Source organism: Enhydra lutris, unplaced genomic scaffold, assembly GCF_002288905.1.
Source record: "Enhydra lutris kenyoni isolate GAN:26980312 unplaced genomic scaffold, ASM228890v2 scaffoldscaffold11, whole genome shotgun sequence".
NCBI classification, from domain to species: domain Eukaryota; kingdom Metazoa; phylum Chordata; class Mammalia; order Carnivora; family Mustelidae; genus Enhydra; species Enhydra lutris.
Genome location: NW_019154095.1, coordinates 6,914,229 through 6,930,475, shown reverse-complemented (window position 1 = coordinate 6,930,475; position 16,247 = coordinate 6,914,229). Strand labels below are relative to the sequence as shown.

At 41.2% G+C, this 16,247-nt stretch overlaps 1 pseudogene; it reads left to right on the top strand.

Annotated features, from left to right (window-relative positions):
- The first annotated feature begins 10,343 nt into the window (after positions 1-10,343).
- Positions 10,344-15,566, top strand: LOC111144404 (annotated as a pseudogene).
- Positions 15,567-16,247: the final 681 nt, after the last annotated feature.

Sequence of the window (16,247 nt, the reverse complement as noted above, 5' to 3'; positions counted from 1 at the left end):
TATCTTCCCTTTGCTTTTTCAAGGCCAGCAGCAGACAGACTCTGGCTTCACATATCTCTCACATTCTCTGTTTCTGACCTGCAGATCCTCTTCAAAATGCCTCACCTGGTTAGGTTATGCTTATTCTGGAAAAACTCCCCTGTGATTATCTTATAATTAACCAATTAGAGACCTTAATGACATCTGCAAACCCCATTCCCTATTGCCATATAATGAAGAGAACGATATTCCATCACATCCAAAGGTCCAAAACAGAAGCAAAGAGAGGAAATTATACAGGTGTAACCCCAAGGGACACAATCTTGGGGGCAAACATAGAATATTGCCTAGCAAAATTACCCAGTCTGAGGTTCCAATTTATATGGAATAACTTCTTGGAGGTTTAAAAAAGTGCTGGAAAGAAGAAAAAGACTTATTCCACCCATACCCTCTACCATTGTCCCAACCCCTTGCCTCAATCTGGACTCCTATGTCCCCTCAGTGTACCCCATATTCCCCTATCCTGTCCTTTAACTTACATTAACCCTCCCTACCTGGACCCTCTTCTTGAGGCCTGTGCACATTCTGGATCACCAGTATCTGTCCCAAAGCCCTGTTCTTTCTCTGCTCAAGTTGCTTCCAGTAGTGTGGCCTCTCTATGATCTTGAGTCCACCTCCACATACCTCCTTCTGCATCCTCATTAAGTAACTTGTCTCCTATTCCTTTCCCTCCTTTCTGCTTTTGTCAGTCCCTAAGGTCACCAAATGCTCCCTTCAATCTATCTCTGCTCCAACTACCTGGTGCCTCAGATGACAGCCATGTACTTGCGTCCTCCCCCACTTGCACTCACTTCACCCTCTGCCCCATTTTTTTAATACTCCAATGGGGCCCTGGTCTCCTGGCTTTCCATCCCCCTTCTTTTCCTCTCACCTGTTTAGACAGGAATGACTGTGGCTGTGCAAGTAAGAAAATGTGGACAGGGTGGACATTTTAAAAAGAGGAGAATTATTTTAACATTGGACTTTATTTACAAACCAAATGTTTATTCTTCCATGTTTGTATTAATTTATAGCACAGATTTATATGTTTTAATACCGATATAATATTTAAATCACATTATTTTAAATTATGGCCTTCCACTTTATTTAGGTTATTCTGTGATTGATTCAAGTCTCTGCAATTATGGTTAAAGGTGCATAAAAATATAAACTGAACAATATTATTAGACTTTTGAGGAACAACCTGTACTGATTTCAAGTACTAATCTATTGAAATAATTTAATGTTTTAGCAATTGTTACAAATTCTTCACTAAATATTCTTGGATCACAGCACAAATCTATAAATCTTTATTTTCATCTTACATTATGTATAATAGTTCATTTGGCAAAGTCCTGAAGACTCTGAAGTGTGAATTTCAGGAGTCTCAACAGAGTTTGTAATCTTTGCTGTAGAGTCTGCTCATGGTCCTTAAAGGGTAAATTATAAATGATGGCACTCTATGAAAGCATGGGACTGCACACATACAATTTCTTCCTATGTGAGCCCTTCGGTGTCTATTAGAGCAGATCATGAAGACCATAGGGGTCCCTTTGGTCCCTTTCTTCCTTACATTTATAATACGAGTTCTTTCATGCGAACTAAGGTTAGAGACTGATGAAGGCTTTTCCATTCTATGTGATTATTTTAAAAAGGGTAGGATATTTACCTAACATTCTGGACCCATTCATTTCATATACAGGGCTCCTCTCTAGTGTAAAATTTCTCACACTTTTTAAAGCTGGAGTTTTGACTAAAAAATTCCTATGGTTTTTCTTCAGTGTGACTTCTTTTATGTTGACTATAGGAGGATGATAGAAACCTTTTCCATGTTTATCACAGATGTAGGATTTCTCTGCCTTGTGACTTCTTTTGTGTGAATGGAAGCTAGCATTTTGGCTGAAGTATTTCCCACATTCATTGCATTTACAGGGCTTCTCTCTGGTGTGTGTTCTTTGGTGCATATACAAGCTGAGTGCTCTGATGGAATCCCTTCTCACATTCCATACATTTATAGGGTTTCTGTGCTGTGTGAGTTCTTTGGTGTGAATTTAAACTAGTGCTTTGTCTGAAGTGTTTCCCACATTCATTACATTTATAAGGTTTCTCTCCAGTGTGAGTTCTCTGGTGTATATAAAGCTGAGTGCTCCAAAGGAATCCTTTCCCACAGTCCTTATATTTATAAGGTTTCTCTCCTGTGTGCAATCTTTGGTGTGAGTAAAAAATAGCTCTCTGGATGAAGCATTTCCCACATTCACATTTATAGGGTTTTTCTCCAGTGTGTGTCCTTTTGTGTATAGAAAGCTTAGTGCTCTGGCAGAACTCCTTCCCACCTTCCTTACTTTTATAGGGTTCCCCCCATGTGAGTTAGCACATGTTGAATCACTGTGGATCTGTAAATGAAAACCTCCCCAAATTCATTATATTGACAGGCATCTTTTCCCATGTGAGATCTCATCTGTTTGAAGGAGATGAAGAGGCTGTTAAAGAATTTTGCATATACATTAATTCATTTCTCTACATGACTCGTACTTTGATCATGCAGTGGACATCTCCTGTTAACATCTTCCCTGTTATTTACATATGCCATGCATGTGATTTTCTACAACACAAAGAGATTTCCTTTTTCATAACATCTCAACTGCAGAACTACCTGATTTACTTGGAAGATTTCAATAGTTTCAAAGACTAGATGCATGAGCCATGTTTATGTGGCTGTTCTTTTATAAGAAAGCAGGTGATGGTTTTGAGCAACATCTTGATTTTCTCCCTAAATTCAAACCACCCAAAGCTTTCTGCTGAGACAGCATTTATGCCCAAGTGAAATCATAGTCCTGTGCTGTGTTCTAAAATTTGTTGGCTCACATGTTTTTACTGTTGAGGAAGGGTTCACCCCCCTGAAACTTACCGTTGACATGCAGTTAGACGGGTCCTTTTTGCAGATGTCTTCTTGTCTCTTAAGGCCACTTTTCCTGTCTAAAATAATGTAAACAAAATGAACTGCTAGTGTGCATGAGAGGATGAAAACTGTTGAAAACATACAAAGCCTGTGTACATTTCAAATACTGATCTTTACAGAGGGGAAAATGTGAGAAGAAGGAATATTTAAGTGAGTTGAAGTGTATTTCAGGAAAGTGAAAATTATGAAGTGTTTTCAGGATTGAAATAAGATGTCTGCTGTGGACATTCCCCTGGTCCTGCTCTCCCCATAACAGGATCTTCTGGTGCTGTGCACACAAAACCTGGAGCTCACCTGGATTCAGGCACTGGAGAAATCCTCTTCCCTCCCTCCACAGCTCCACTCCTTGTTCCAACTGGGAAATCACATCTGATTTGCAGAGATGATATCCTGTTTGCGGGAGTAAAAGGTATATCGATTTTGGATTCTGTGCAGAGAAACATGAATAATCTTTAATTCTAAGGCATAATACCAAGAAAGAACAAGATGAATAGTGGAGGAGAGCCCAGGGAAGAGTACCTTGAACACTGAAAATACCAAAGTCCTTCCCCAGAGCCGAAAGAACATCCTGATACTATGCCAACCAGGTAGATTTTCTTGTTGTTGATGTGCAGGACCAAGGTCAAAGATAGAGTGAACAATCTTTAATGTTTTCAACAGAGGAGAAATTATATGTTCCCACAGTAGGGTGATATTAATTTTTTAAAATATTAAGTACACAGAAACTGCACCAGAACACTTAATCTCTCTTTGGAAATAGGTAATAGGTACAATTTTCACCAATGGATATTTAATTACTGGTTGAGTATAGACAGCAGAGTAGTTATTTAGTAATATTTAGTGCTTTCATTAATATAAAATATTCATTGAATTCCCAGCACAGTCCTGGGCACGGGAGGTACAGAAGCAAGAAAGACATGAGAGAGGGGTCAGGAAAACTCTATATTCTTTTGGGGTGACAAAATATGTGTAAGTAAGTAAGCAAATACATAAATTGAATTCAAGTAGTTTTAAGAACCATGAAAGAACTTGAATGAGGGATGAGAGAAGAGGGGGAATACACGAAAGCTGGATACTTGCTGAATAAATAAATTAATTTTGACAGACTCACCAACAGAGACCAGATGACTGATGTTCTCCAGCATCACATCTCTGTACAGCTTTCTCTGGGATGTGTCCAGCAAGGCCCACTCTTCTTGGGTGAAATCTATAGCTATATCCTTGAAGGTCACTAATTCCTAAAACACCACAGACATTTTGATGCAGCCAGGCTCCTCCCTACCAAGAGTCATGGGAGTATACTGGACATGATGGTCCTGAGGATGGGTTGCGCTATACACAGAAAGCTTAAATCCCATCTGGGGTCCCAGTCAAATGTTTCTCTATGCTGCCTTGCCATGTGTCTTTCACACAGACTCACAGAAATAAACACACTTTGTAAATATAACTTCATTATAAATGATTATCTCATGAGCTGTGATAGAAATACCCAGGACGCTGCACTGCCCAACTTCCTGCAGGACTGAGTGGGGCTCCTACACAGCTTGGATAAGCAAGTGTGGCTTTGCCCATCTCTACACAACACACACATTCATGATAAGACTTAAGACATACAGTCCAGAAGCAAAACCCCAGGGGCCCTAAGTACATAAGGAATGTCCTAGCCTACCCCTTCATTTCAATTTTCTTGGGCACCTCTGAGCATTGCTTATCACTATCCCTCCTATAACATCAGCCTCTTAAATGAACCTGATCTTTTCAGTCCTGCAAAATATGCTATAGGACCCTAGGTTTTATTCCATTATAATCCTCTCAATGCACAGCTCATGTTAGGAAAATAATACTTACCAGACATTTCTTAGTTTTCAAATTTGAACAAAGTTTAATTACAAAGAGGGAAATTGGGTTGTTGGGAATAGGAGTGGTAAGGAGAATTTTTCTTTAAGTTAAAATTAAAATGCTTAAGCATATTGTATAAAAACTTTAGTAAATTTAAAACTGGGAAAAATAAAGAAATTATTCCTTACTGGTCTCTTGCTCCCTACCCCCAGTCTCAATGCTGCTCTGCAGCATCTGAAACACTGGGTGGACTGGACTCACTTGAAGGAAACTCTACCTCACTACAGGACTGTAAGCTTCTGCTTGTTCCCATTTCTATTACCTGTGCTCACCACAGGCCTAAGCCCACTGCAGACAATAACCTGGTTAATGTGTGAGTCACTTAGCTGGGGCCATGGAATGGATTAGAAGAAATAACTATTCTGCAAGGATACCCTTAAGGGGATGGGGGATGGAACAGAGTAATACTGGATATCAGATTATTTCTCCATCAAACCCTGAACTCCCACAAGCCTCCCTGAGTACTGGTGAAGTGTGACTGACACTCATATTTCATGGGGACACAAAGAAGATCCAGGCCATGAAGATAAATCTGTTCCTGCTCTAGAAAAACAGGTATCCATGAGAAAGAGCAAGTCCTACTCACCTGTGCTTGCATTGTCTAGATCTCAGTTGCCCCTTTCTTCCTGTGTATTCTCACCAAGGGACAGTCCAATAACTAAGCAGACAAGGCTGAGGAAAGACAAAGAACCCATGAGACTCATCTTTTCCAATATTCCTAGATACGCCTATCTTGAATCTGCAAATCTTCATATGGTAATGACTCCCTGCCGTAGTCCAACTCACATGTACTGGCAGAGTAAACAAGGACAAACAGGTAGGGGGGCTCCCCTCTCCCAGAATCAACAATAAGAAGTCTTTGGCTATTATGCTCATAAAGAAGATATTAATATCCCTATTAAAGAGAGAGCAAAAGCACAGAGGTGTCATTTAATTAGACCTGGTATTCAGAGTTCCTACTTTTTTACACCCCTGGCACCAAAATCTTAGGAGAACCTGACTCCCGTCACATGGATTCTTATAACAATAACTCAGGACACCATTTTGGCATTTCATATTTTATCGCTCTTGGGTGAAGTCTGCTAGCATTGTTTTCCAACACCCATCTCAGTTCATGAATGCCCCATGCTCTCCCTCAAGCAACACCTGCCCTCAGTCACACTGGCTCCTCCATATGTGGCATTCAGGCAGTGTTACTGCCTCAATCCAACTGTATACCTCATGGCCAAGCAACTATGGAATCTCTTTAAAGTTGGGTTGAACATTTTGAAGACCCAACCCTTGCTCAAATGTTCAGTGGCTTTCATCACATAAGTCTAGTACATACAATCCCTTGCACAGGAAAGGAGTACATATGTTATAATGCTATACATTAAGGATTGCTACACAATCCCCACAGAGCGGACAGGCTCATGAAATATAGAGCAAAGAGGTTCAGTTTTTAAGGTAATTTATTGATTTCTTGGAGTATGGAATTCTAGTTATTTTAATCAACAAGATTATATCTGCATTTCATATTTTAAGCATATAAAAGAATTTTTTTAAAGATTTTATTTATTTATTTGACAGACAGAGATCACAAGTAGGCAGAGAGGCAGGCAGAGAGAGGAAGCAGGCTCCCTGCGGAGCAGAGAGCCCGATGCGGGGCTTGATCCCAGGACACCGGGATCATGACCTGAGCCGAAGGCAGAGGCTTTAACCCACTGAGCCACCCAGGCGCCCCTGGATTAACAGAAATTCCACATCCCCATCACCTAATCTACCCTTAGATGTGGTATTACAAATGGCCTCCATCATATTAAACAGTCATTTTAATAGTTAAAGTTCACTGGCAAAATGAAGGAGGTTGGATCTGACTGGGGAAATTTGTCTTCAGCACTCCCCGGAACCTAAGTAGATGGAAAACCTGTGAAACTTTGTGGTTATTCAGTGTGCCATCACCATAGTTCTGAGCTCAGAAGTTCATTTACTTTAAGAATAGACATATATTTGTTTTTGGACTCACTCTGACATAGTTAATAACCTCATCAGATTTACAATGCAATAGACAGACCCTATTTACATTGGATTCAGTCAAGATAAATATATACAAGGAATAACTAGTTAAACAAAAAATTTTCCCCTCTAATTAATTAAATAATTTAGATACAACTATGAAAAACAAGACTAATTCCCAAATCCTGTTGGGTGTTCTAAAAGTATTCAAAGGCCTCAATACTCTGTGGGTTTGGGCCTGTTCTGGAAAGCACTGCAGGGAATTTACAGCAAGTAAATTCAAGGGGGTTTAGCCTACAAAATATTCTCAGGCTGCAGTTTTCAATGTGGCAATTCTACTTCTGAATAACTTATGCAAAGGAAACAGAAACACTAACTCAAGAAGATATATGCACACTCATGTTCACTACAGCGTTTTTTTTTTTTTTTTAAAGATTTTATTTATTCATTTGAGAGACACAGAGAGCACAAACAGGGGGAGAGGCAGAGGGAGAGGGAGAAGCAGAACCCCGCTGAGCTGGGAGCCCAAAATGGGGCTCAATCCCAGGATCTGGAGATTATGACCTGAGCCAAAGGCAGATGCTTAACCATCTGAGCCACCCCAGGCACCCCTATGGCATTATTTACACCAGCCAAACCATATAGGCAAACTTAATGTCCGTTGACGGATGCATGGATAAAGAAAATGTGGTATGTATACACACAATGGAATACTATTCAGCTATAAAAATAAGGAAATCTTGTCATCTGTGATGATGCAGATGAACCTTATGGATATTATACTAAGTGAAGGTAGTCAGACAAAAATACTCTATGACTTTACTTTTACATAGAAGCTAGAAACAAAACAAAACACATATCCATACATACAGAGAACAGACTGGTGGTTGCTAGGGAGGGGTAGGGGAGAGCAAAATGGGTGAAGGTTACCAAAGGCACAAACTTCCAGTTATAAAATAAATCAGGGGGATGAAACATACAGCATGGTGGCTATAGTTAACAATATTGTAACATATACTTGGAAGTTACTAAGAGTACATCTTAGAAGTTCTTAAAAGTGCCTGGGTAGCTTGGTTGAGTGCCCAACTCTTAATTTTGGCTCAGGTCATGATCTCAGGGTTGTGAGATTGAGCCCAGCACTGTCCTCTGCACTGGGGAGGTGGAGTCTGCTTAAGATATTCTCCCTCTGCCCCTCTCCACTAAAAAGTTCTCATTATAGAAAAAATCTGTAACTATGTAATTATTTTGCAATATAGACAAATATTAAATTATGTTGTATACCTGAAATTAATATATTGTTACTCTACTAAATTAAAAAGGTCTGAGAGGAAGGCAAAAAATGAGCTCTGGTTTTGGCTCAACTCAAACTACTTCTTTGTCTTCGGTTAAGCTCCTAAATTCAGAGTGAATCCTTGTTCTCCCCTTACTAGTCAGAATAGGCTATTTTTGCAAGCCTGAGAAGTCCCCTTTTCATCTCAAAAGCTATTCTGTAGACCTTTCTTGGCTGTCACTGGCACCTGGGGGACAGTTCTTCCTCCTTTCCTGGGCTCAGCCTATCCATTCACTGTTGTGAGAAGCCTATCATTCACTAATTCAGGAAGCTGCTTTTGACTAATACCTTCCTAGAAGCACCACCCCACATGAGGTGAAACAAGGTAAGATATACTTTTAAAAGAAAGCAAAAATTTCTGTGTTTATAGAGCACCTTTGAGCCTTTAGCTGGTCTCTTGTTGCCTGATTTGAACTTATTTTTTTAAAAAATGAGATAGAAATACACTGGTGACATGTCCCAAATTAAAATGGGGCTGGGCATGAAAGAAGAAATGTTCCTTTTCATACCTCTGTATATCACAGGTCCGCGTGGGAGCCAGGTGTGGAGAAGCCGGAGGCTAAGGGTTTACATGGAAGCTGACTGGCCTGAGGCCCCGGAGGGTGTGACAAGGGTCCCCATGGCTGGGGTGGGGTTCTGACTGCACCCCTCGTTCGACTTCTAGGACTGATCCTCTCTGCCCACATCCTCCCTGGCTGCCCTCTGAGACACTCTCGGTGTCCAAATCACAGGAGTGCCCTCCCCTCCCCACCATGCTCTCCCGGGTTTGCTCTCACCTGGCCAGCTCAGAGCCCACCTCTGCTACCCACCAGGTGACTCCCCCAGGTTATGAAGCCCCAGTTTCTCAACTGAAAAGTGGGGCCCACGTCAAGAAGCAGAACACACTGAGGGTTCCGTGGTGTGCATGTTTTAATACAAAAGAAGAGAAAGCCAAACCACCTTGCGTTTGTCCAAGGACATTCAGGTATGTCCTAAGGGCTAAAAATCAAGAAATTTAAAAATATTTGGACCTCTTGGGCTCCTGGTGGCTCAGTTGGTTAAGTGTAGGACTCTTGGTTTCGACCCAGCTCCTAAGTTTGGGGTCGTGAGATCCGGCTCTGCGCTCAGCATGGGTTCTGCTTGTCCCTCTCCTTCCGCTCCCCCGCCAAATAAAAATCTTAAAAATAATAAATATTTTCAAAAAATTATAAAAAATTAGGACCTCTCAAGATAATTGAGGCACAATTAAGAAGTGATTTGAGTATAAGAATATGTTTTAACTGATTTTTTAAAAAGCAAAATTTAAAATTTAGACGTCTCAGGTATTTCTGCAATAAAGTAGAATAAATGATTCTGAAATGAAATGAAATGAAATGAAATGAATGAAATGAAATGAAATGGGTTTTCATTTCGAGCACAACCGTTCCTTCTGCAATCTGTACTCTCCTTCCCGGTCTGTTCACGAACATTCTAGAAATTCAGAACTGTTCTAGATTGGAGAACCCCTGTCACAGGTTGGTCCTACACAAGTCCTCCTCTCAGGGACCAGACCTTTACAATCACCCACGGCTGTCACCGCATCACGAGACGAACTTTATTCTGCTAATACTTTGGTCTGAAGAGCAGACGCGCTGAGGGGCATCATTTTAACAGATGGAGACACGACCACTGCCTTAAAAGCCCGGGAAGTGAAATTTAAGACATTCTGATTTGGATGTAGACGAAATACGGCCGTGAGCTGTAATGCACCAACCTTCCTACTCTTGGCACGTCCCGGGCCGCTTTCCCTTTCTGGGACAAACCACCACCGCCACGAAGACCAGCGGGCGCCGCAGGGGGCGCGCACGGCTCCTTCCGCCCGCAGCCGGATGTGTCCTCCCGGGCCCTTCCCGCGCCCCGGCTTTGCCTCAGCACCCCGACATTTCAGTCCGTCCCTGCCTCACCGCCCACGCGGTTCTCTCACACCGAGGCTGCAATGGAGTCCCCCCCCCACCAACAAAAAACACTCCCCAATCCGTGAAAATGACCACCACAGGCCGCACTGCCGCCCCGAAGCCCCTCTGGGAGCGGGCGCGCGGGTAAAGCAAGTCCTGCTAAAACACCACACGGGAAAGGGTCAGGCACGCGGGCCAGGGTGGAGAACGAGTTCCTTCCTCACCATTTATGAAAAACCATCCCGCAGCAGCCGGGGGAAGCCCCCTCCCAGCAGTCCGGGCCGCACAGGGCTGTCACTCACCGAAGACGCGGGCCCTCGTCGTCCGCACCGTCGCCGCCTCCGTCTGTCACGAGGGAACGTCGCTCCGGCTCGCGTGCACACGCGGCGTCAAGAGCAAGGGGCGAGACGCGCATGCGTTCCACGCGGGCCTAAGGTGTAGCGTCGGAAAAGACGGGTCGGCGCGCCCCCTGCCGGCGGCTAGGGTGCAGCGCAGGACCCTGACGGATGCCCTCACAGGTGGAGTGGGAGGCAAGAGCCCAGTGAGGAGATGGCTGGGATGCCCACGTGTGATGGATCATAGATGGCAGTACTGGTATGAACTACTAAGCTATGTTTCCCTTAATATGAGCACTAGTCCTTCCTGAAATGCATCTCTGTTGATGAGCATGTCTATTGATGAGCAGATGGGTAGACACTATGCACGTGTATGTACACAGGTTAGGATACACATAGATTTCTTCACGCTGTCAGCAGAAAGGTCAAGAAACAAGCCTCCCCTGCAACAGTGAGTACATGCACATCTACGGGGGGGTTTAGTCATGTTCATCAATAAAAAAGAAACCGTGTTCCCCCTAGACACACACAACACCCTCGTCCATCCCTGACCTATTCTCTCAACCTAGGCTGTTCAACTAGCGCTGGGGGTGAACAAGAGCAGGACTCTGATTCCAGGGGATCGCTGTCAACTTTGTCATACTCCCTGAGCACTATGAACCGCGTGGGATCCCCTCTCCCGAAGAAACCCAAGCCAAAGTCCTAGATCTGGCATCCCAAACCTCCCTTCTTCTCTCTTCAGCCTCTTGACACCCTTGTGTATTTACAGAAGACATAAGAGAAGTTTTCTTTCCCTCATTCAGTGCATGGCCTTCTAAAAAAATTTACTCATTAACCATGTCTTTGGATGCAGTGGGTTTAGGATGGTGGTGACTGCAAGTGCTAGAGATGAGTGAGGGGAATATTGTAGTCCAGTAGGGTAGATGTTTCAGCACGTAAGCATAATTAATCTGGTGTTACAAGACCTGGTGTGAGCATTGCTCAGTGTTGAGATGAACAGGAGAAAGGTTTAGAAGGAAGGAAGAATCATTTTATGTTTTTCTCAATTTTAAACCCCAAACGTTTATTAGAATTTTCACTTCTGAAAATTTCTAAAAAATATTACTGAAATTATCACTATCATGCTTGTCTCTAATCACATATATTACCTCTTAATAATAAACCTTTAGTTCATACTCAATAACTGGAAGTAATGCATAGGGAGTAGTATTTGCTTAATTGCACTACACATAAAGGAAAAAAAGTATGGCAGGAAGAATAAAATTAGGTTCCCATGTAAATTTTTAGGAAAACTAGACAGATTCAAACCAGTCTTGAGATTGCCTTTATCCTTTCACATGGAGACAAAATGATACAAGAGAAAGTGATAACTGGTGTCTGAGGTCCTGGAGAAAATTGAGAATAGGAGTCCTCATAACATAGGAATGGTCAGGCTAGGACTGTCCTTTAGTACAGCCACCTCAGAGGTCCCTGGGTTGTGCTGCTGAGCCATCTGACCTTATAGTTTGTTATGAACACCCGAGTCCTATAGCATTAAGAGAGATGTCTATGAATCTTGTTCAGTTCTGAGCAATGCTGGCAATTGAAGGTTCTCTCACATTTTAATGATAATGTCTTGTGTTTAAGATGTCTTTGCTAGACAGGAAACACTCCCTACATCAAGGCCTTGGATCTTTTGACCTTCACCACATATTATTAAACTAGTTCATAGATGAGGAACCAGAAGTTCATCTAAGGAATAATTTAAACCAATGATTATGATTTAAAAGCACTACATCATGGTTATTATTTGTCTCATGATGAATCTATAGAATTTCTTGGAACTAATGGGGAAGAGAGTTTTAGTTATGAATTTTCAAAAAAATATTTTATAATCACTTATCTGGAAAGTTTTAATCACCAGGTTACTGAAACACATCTAGGTTGTATTATGCCATACTTCATGTGATATTGCTTTATAATAATGTCTTATGAAGTCAGAGTGTGTACATCTCTGTAGATGTATCCAAAGGCAGATACCCATTCAGCACTGGCAATGTACTGACAGGAATCTCCAAATACATATTGATCTTTCTACAACCTATCTCCCCTCTGCCCCCCTCCTCAGTGCTGTCATCTTGATGCTCCTACATCTGGATGCTCTGTCTAAACCAGGATATCTATGATGTTTCAGGAATCAGTGATGTTTGAAGATGTAGCTATAGACTTCACCAAGGAAGAGTGGGCCCTGTTGGGCACACTCCAGTGAAAGGTGTTCAGAGATGTGATGCTTGAGACCATCAGTCATCTGGTCTTTCTGGGTGAGTCTGCCAACATGCATGTTTGTGTCCATTCATTCACTCATTGGATGTGTAGAACAGCTCCCCCATATCCCACTCTAATCGCCGTCCTGATTCTTTTACAACCCTTGTACCTACTCAAGAGGAAGAGGTTTCTTCACATTATACTTTTTGTCACCACACTAGAACATAAACTTGACCACAATTTCATACCTTTCTTGCTACTCAGTCTCTAGCATTCAGAACAGAACTGGAAACTCAATGGTTATTTTAATTAATAAATAAATTGATTAAATATCTTAGAAATAGTGTTTCTATTTTCCTCACTATGTGGAGGTTTGAGACCAGAGTTGTGAAAATGACATAATTTTTATTATTCTTGTGGTTCTTATGTTTATTGGATGATGTTTGAAAATAACTTTTAACCCACTGTGGAGACATTTAGTCTTTTCTATTCTGCATTCTTTCTCTGAACTTGTGAAAGGGCATCAGCAATCTAGCAGTCTACTCTGTTTTGGCCTCCAGGCTGCATTTCCTCCTGGTCTGCTGAAGGACCATCAATGTGTTCTCTGTTGATGATGCTCTTACATGGGCTGACCTTCAAACCATCTCTTTATTCATCCTTGGCAAAGCCCACCCTGGACTTGGTGATAGCAAAGGTTAATTTGCAGAGAACTCTAAGTCCTTACACTCTTTTTCCTCCACAAACAGGTAATAAAATTTGCAAAAGATCCTTTCAGTTGCAGCAAGGGAAAGAGCTGTGGAGAGAAGGAACTGGATTTCTCCAAGGCCAGAGTTCAGGTAAGCAGCCGAGACCAGGGCTTTTGTACAAGGAGGTGCCTAGGCTGAGTGAGTATGTCCTTAGAAATAGCAACTGAAGATTTTGTCAGGTTAGTGATATTTTCTAAAATGTAAGTGAGGACATTGGGGCAAAATTCCTCGTATTGTTATCATACCTTGCATAAATCAATCACAACTCATGGGTCCTCCTGCTACTTTCTCTCTCTTTAGGGAAAAGGGTATTTGTGTACTTACCACAGTTAAATGTTGACATAGTGATTCTTATCCTGATCCTCCCATTTAAAGGTTTTCCAACTATTTTCTGACCCAACATCTTTCCACCATTTTGCATCTTTCATATTTCAACCCTGAATTTTTTTTCTAATTGACAAAGAACTTTAAAATGTTTCTACTATCTGGAGTATTTGCTCATTTGACACACTTTCCCAGCTAAACACCAATTTCTGAGACATACTCACATGGACCTAAGTCCTCTTCTACGCTTTCATTCCCCTAGTGCCATTATTTTTTTTTAAGTTTTCCAAATTTTATTTACTTATAATAAGTGTTATAATGTAATATACATTATATCCTAACTCAACTTGTAAGCTGATTTTGAAATTCAGTTTTTAGTTAGCTTGAATTATTAGTTGAAAATGAGCAATTAACAGTTATGTTTTGAATATTTACTAACCCTCATCAATTTTATTTTTATTTGAATGCTTTAGTTACCTTGGGCATATTTAACAATTCTTACAGAGGCTCTGGAAAATCTAATAAGGCTCTTTCCCTCTGCTGCTGGCCTTGCTCACTTAACCTCACCTCAAATCAGTGAAGAAATTAACATGAGCTCAAATCAATAACCTGAGATCTAAAAAAAAAGAGAGAGAGCGAGCGAGCAGGGGGTGGGGGAGAATCAGTTGCATAAACATGGCTTATCACCTAGTCTTTGAAACATACTAAAGATTTCAAAATTAATCTGATAACTCTGAGGTTGGAATACTACAAAAGAGAAAATATTGATGCCTGCAGGATCAACAACATGTGTATGCAACTGCAGAATATTACTAACTTCTACTTTAGGATTTATATGTACAGAAATAAATGTATGGATGTATGTGGGCAAACCATTAACAACCTTTCATCTTCTTCCCCAAAGCATAAATCTCACATTCCAGAAGATCCTATTGAAAGCACTGACTTGAGTGATGAGTTTACTCATAGATCTGCATTGACTCAACATTTGTTAATTCACCTCAGGAAGAAACATTATTTCAGCAAACAGTAGAAAATCACTTAGTGAACAGTCATCTCTTATTCAGCATAACAAAATTCACAAAAGGGTAAATTACATAAATGTCATCTATGTGGAAAAGGCTTTAGTAATTCCTTTAGACTTGGATGACATAAGATGACTCACGTTGGAAAAAAGACATTTGAATGCCATCTGTGTGGGAATGGCTTTCTGCATAGCTCTGCCATTAGGAACCACAATCAAGCACACAATAGAGAGAAACCATATAAATGCCATCTGTGTGGGAAAGTCTTCAGTCAGAATTCTTACCTTAGACAATATGAGAAAAGTCACATAAGAAAGAAACTATATGAATGCCATCTATATAAGAAGACTTTCATTCACAGTTTCTACCTTAGAAAACATGAGAGAATTCATTCTGGAGAGAAATGCTATGAATGTCATCAATGTAAGAAAACTTTTAGTCAGAGCTCCGACCTTAGCCAACATAAGTGAACCAACACTAGAGAGAAACCACATGTATGTCTCTTATGTGAGGAAGCTGTTAGTCGATGTGCTGAACTTAGACGACATAATAAAAACACACAGGAGAGAAACCACATGTATGTCACCAGTGTGGGAAAGTCTTCAGTCAATATTTCGATCTTAGATGACATGAGAGAACACACTCCAGAGAGCAACTATGTGAATGTTGGCTATGTGGGAAATTCTTCAGTCAATATTCTTCCCTTAGATGATATGAGGGAACCCAACATTGGAGAGGAAATCAAGAGTGCCTTCATAAGTATTCTGACCTGAGATGACATGGTATTACAGATGCAATGAATGTGGAAGAAATATCAGTAAGAGCTTTAACATTCAAAGTCACCAAAGGATGCACATGTTGAAGAAACAGCCAGTAATCAGCATGGGAGACACTTCCGTCCTCGTGCTCCTCAGGCAAGATACGCATTTACATATGGAAGCGAATCCATATGTATGCTGTCTGTGTGGCAAAGCTTTCAGTCATGGTCTGATCTCAGATGACGCGGCAGAACTCATATCAAAAATATAATATAGATGTTTTCAGCAGCAGCTCTCAACTTAAAGACACTATAGCACTTGTGCAGAGGATAACTCTTTGTTCTTTATGAAAAATGTGGCATATAATTGCACTACTGGGTATTTACCCCAAAGATACAGATGTAGTGAAAAGAAGGGCCATCTGTACCCCAATGTTTATAGCAGCAATGGCCACAGTCGCCAAACTGTGGAAAGAACCAAGATGCCCTTCAACAGATGAATGGATAAGGAAGATGTGGTCCATATACACTATGGAGTATTATGCCTCCGTCAGAAAGAATGAATACTCAATTTTGTAGCAACATGGACGGGACTGGAAGAGATTATGCTGAGTGAAATAAGTCAAGCAGAGAGAGTCAATTATCATATGATTTCACTTATTTGTGGAGCATAACAAATAGCATGGAGGACATGGGGAGTTA